Raw genomic sequence first — 4,842 nt, 5'->3', positions numbered from 1 at the left:
AATTTAAGTTGAATTGCTACCAACGCCCTTTTGTCGTAATTAAGACTTCACGCCTCGCTCGACGCGTCGAGCTATGGCTCGACGCGTCGAGACCTGATGGTCTAGATTTCTGATGCTACTGGAAATTTTCGACGTGTCGAGTCCACTGGGCCCCGAACTCATCCAAAATTGCTCCAAACTCATCCTTGAACTCCCCTTGGTCATATCTTTGACCTAAAATGGTTCAAAAACACTAACAAACACCGTAAAATATTCAAAACAAGTGCGAACCATAATTAAATGATAATAGCAAGGAAAACATGTATTAAATAAGCAAAATTAAAGAGCTTAATTACTGTGATGATTCAAAATAACCATAAAAACAAGCACAGATGTGATAACATCAATGCACGTGTGTCCGGGCTGAAACCTGAACAATATCCGTTTAGTGCAAGTTTGAAGGCGGGTGGCAACTCACCGGCAAAGGCGGTTGGGGAAAATTGGATGCAAAAAGGGGAGCAAAGGCACCGAGAGTTAGGGCTTGGCGGTGGGGAAGGGGATACTGTTCGGGTTTCATGCATGCATGCAAACCGTATGGGGGGCGGGTCGGTTACGTTGGAGGAGGGTCGCCGTGGTGTGTCGGGGGTGGGGGGTGCTTCGGCCAGTTGGTGCAGGCTGGCCTTGGTGGCTTATAGGGGAAGCCTTCGGGGGTAGGGGGAAGAGGGAGTATGGGTGGATCCGAAAAGGAGAAGGGGTGAGGAGAGGGAGGTCACGGGAGGTGTGGTGGTGGAGGAGGGGGTGATGTTGGTTGATTCTGATTCTATTGTTTTGGCAGGACCTGTTGATCAGGCCCGCCCTTCCACGGACAGTTCGAGAGATTGTGGACCTGGTGTCCAAAAGGAAGCCGGGTTTTGTGTTCTTGATTGAGACGATGGTGGATAGGAGTCATGTAGAGAGGCTCCGTGTGAGGATTGGTTTTGAGGGTGGTTTTGGAGTGGATAGTCAGAGGCAGAAGGGTGGTATGGGTTTCTTATGGGCAAAAAATAATAGTGCTCGATTGCTCAAGTATTCACAAAATCATATTGATCTAGTGGTGTCTTTACCAAACCGTCACCATTGGAGGCTCACTTGTTATTATGGTCTTGCTCAAAGCACGAGGAGAAGGGAGTCGTGGGACTTTCTACGATCACTTAAGGATGTATCTGACCTTCCTTGGGTGGTTATAGGGGGCTTCAACGATCTTCTTTATCAATCCGAGAAGAGGGGTAAACGGCCACATCCAGCTGGTTGTTTGGAAGGTTTTGGGGAAGCTCTTGTTGATTGTGGTTTGATGACTATTCCCATGATCGGGTACCCTTTCACCTGGGAACGGGGTAAGGGGACACCGGATTGGGTAGAGGAGCGGTTGGATAGGGTGGTAGGGGATACAGCTTGGAGGGATATTCATGATAAAGCCAGGCTATATAATATTCAAACACTGATGTCGGATCATACGACCCTTTTTCTGGATATTTATGGCTCAGCTACAACACGGAGGCCGCGTAGTTTTCGCTTTGAAAATGCGTGGTTGGAGGATGAGGGGTGTAGGGGGGTGGTGGAGAATCAGTGGTCAAACACGCAGGGTATGGGGTTGCAGAAGAGGTTGTGGACGTGTGGCCAGGGTTTGAAGAAATGGGGAGGGGACCATTTTCATAAATTTGGTTCCAGGATTGATGCTATAAGGCGGGATATGAATATATTGAGAGGCCGTACGGACCCGGATTCTTTGGGGCGGTTTAGACAGTTGGATGGGCAATTGTGTTCTATTCTGTCGCAGGAGGAGACTTTCTGGAAACAAAGGGCCAAGCAGCACTGGCTACAGGTTGCTGATCGGAATACAAAGTTCTTCCACCAATATGCCACACACCGGAAGAGGAAGAATTATGTTTTGAAGCTCAAGGATGGGAATGGGGTATGGAAGGAGGGGGATGGCCTTGTTTCGCTGGTCATGGATTATTATTCACAGATCTTTCTGTCCAGTGGTGAGGCCGGAGTGTTTCACGTGGATACCCTCACACCACGTGTCACACGAGAGCAGAACGATGATCTTCTTCGTCCGTTTGAGCCTGAGGAGGTGAAGCACGCTTTGTTTTCCATGGGGAAGGATAAATCGCCAGGGCCTGATGGCATGAATCCGGGCTTCTACCAGGCTTTTTGGGATCTCGTTGGTAAGGATGTTACTGATTTTGTGCTTAATTGTTTATCTCAATCATCCTTCCCCCTAGAATTGAATGATGCGAATATTGTTTTAATACCTAAGAAGGCAGCCCCTGAGTTTGTTGCAGATCTCAGGCCTATTGCTTTGTGTAATGTGGGGTATAAAGTAATGGCCAAGATGATTGCTAATCGTATGAAACCGCTACTTGATAATATTATTTCTGAGTCATAGAGCGCTTTTCTGCCAGGCAGGCTTATCTCGGACAATATTCTAATTGCGTCTGAGGTTGGCCATTACCTACGAAGGAAACAGTTGGGGCAAGTAGGGTGGGCAGCACTCAAATTAGATATGGACAAAGCCTATGACCGGATGGAGTGGTCGTTTGTGGAGCGTATGTTGTTGGGGCTGGGGTTTGATGAGAAATGGGTCGGACTAATTATGCTCTGTATACGGACAGTCAGGTACAGGGTGTTGGTGAATGGGAAGCCGAGCGAGGAAATAATCCCGTCTAGGGGTTTAAGGCAGGGAGATCCACTCTCTCCGTATCTGTTTATTATATGTGCAGAAGGCTTGTCTCTGTTGTTGCAGGATGCTCAGGCTAAAGGACGAATACATGGCTGCAGGGTGGCTCGTGGGGCACCACCCATTTCGCATCTCTTCTTTTCGGATAACAGTTTGCTCTTCTTTAAGGCAAACATGCAGGAAACTCTGGAGGTGAAACATTGTTTAGAGATTTATGAACAGTTTTCAGGGCAATCTGTTAATTTTCATAAATCCAATATCTCTTTTAGCCGTAATACCAGCTTGGGGGACAGGAACGCCATTGCTATGGGGCTAGGAGTTGAGCAAGCTGATGATTTTGGGAAGTATCTGGGTCTCCCCTCGGTTATTGGTAGGAACAGGAAAGTTGTTTTTTCATATGTTGAGCAAATATTGAAGCAGAGGTTTGGTTCCTGGAATAAGAGGCTGCTTTCTATGGCAGGTAAAGAGGTACTACTGAAAAGTGTTGCACAGGCTATGCCCACTTACACTATGAGTATCTACCTGTTGCCTATGACATTATGTGCCTCGCTGGAGAGGTTGATGAACAGATACTGGTGGGGTAAAAGCAATGTAGTGGATGGTATTCACTGGATGGCCTGGGATAAGATGTGTGTACCGAAGAAGCATGGTGGCATGGGTTTTAAGAGGCTGCATGAGTTTAACTTGGCTCTACTAGGAAAGCAAGGGTAGAGAATGTTGACTAGCCTGGAGTCCTTAGTGGCCAGGATCTTTAAAGCAAGATATTTTCCTAATGCTACTTTTTATGAGGCCACTTTAAGTGGTAATCCAAGTTATGTTTGTAGAAGTATAATGGCCAGCCATGATCTTGTTCGTAGTGGTTGCAGGCGAAGAATTGGCAATGGAAGAATGACTAAAGTTTAGGACCACCCCTGGTTGCCTGACTCCCAGGATCCGTTTGTACTTTCAGATCAGACTGCGCAACATTCTGACCTGATGGTGGCAGATTTGATAAATTATGAGCACGGGAATTGGAATCAGGAATTAATATCACAAATATTTATTCCCAGGGATGTTAGTTTGATTTTATAGACTCCGGTGTGTGTATTTTAAAGATGATTGGTTCTGGATGGGTGATATAAGGAGAGTTTATACGGTTAAAAACGGTTATAGGCGGCTTGGGGAGATTTATGCCACATGTGATGCAGTATGGAATAACATTTGGAAATTACAGGTACCCCCAAATGGAGAATTTTTCTATGGAGAGCTATCACAAATGTTTTACCAACAATTACTAACCTGGTTAAAAGGAGAGTGGAGATCCCAAATGTTTGCCCTGCTTGTGGTGTGCTTGAAGAGGATGTTATGCACATTTTATGCAATTGTGTTTATGCTAGACGTGTGTGGAATATTTCACAACTCCAAATCCCTAACTTTGGTGATCATGATTTTATGCAGTGGGTGGAGCTTTGGTTGGGGAACTCAGCAACATCTGCTGGTTTTATAAAAGATCAGATTTGTGGAATACTTTACAAGATATGGAGGGCTCGAAACATGGCTGTTTGGGACCTTGCATTACCATCCCCGTTGCATCTTTGTGTCTCGTTTCATAACATCTGGGCTGCTTGGTCATCAACCACCGCCCACTCCCGTACTGCCGTGTCACCGCCGACTGCCACCTTGCCGCAACCTGTGACCGAACACCCGGCGATGCAGCTGCCCCAAGACACAGTTGTATGCAGTACACACGCTGGCTTCTATGGCTCACAGCACGCCCCGACCTTTAGCTTCTATATACGCAACTTGGACAACGTCTTTGTTGCAGCAGCTAATGGCCCCCTCTCTTGTCCGTATGACCCCCTCTTAGCCGAGGCTATGGCGATACGTGAGGCTCTATCGTGGCTGCAGGATCACAATTATCAAAACGTTCTTGTTTTATCGGACTGTGCAGTTCTCGTTGCTAGCTTTCGGGATGCCAGTTCCTATCGTTCGTATCTTGGCATTGTTTTAGATTCCTGTTTACGTTTAGTTAATTCTTTTTCTGCTTGCTCTATCAAGTTTGTACGCAGAGGCACCAACTTGGTCGCTCATGCATTAGCTAAGCATGTAGGTGCGGTTCAGACACGTTCTGTCTGGAGGGAGTCTCTACCTCTGTTTATCCCTTC

This window comes from Ipomoea nil, unplaced genomic scaffold, assembly GCF_001879475.1.
Source record: "Ipomoea nil cultivar Tokyo-kokei standard unplaced genomic scaffold, Asagao_1.1 scaffold2761, whole genome shotgun sequence".
NCBI classification, from domain to species: Eukaryota; Viridiplantae; Streptophyta; class Magnoliopsida; order Solanales; family Convolvulaceae; genus Ipomoea; species Ipomoea nil.
The sequence above is the reverse complement of the archived record's forward strand: the minus strand, read 5'-3'. Positions refer to the sequence as shown.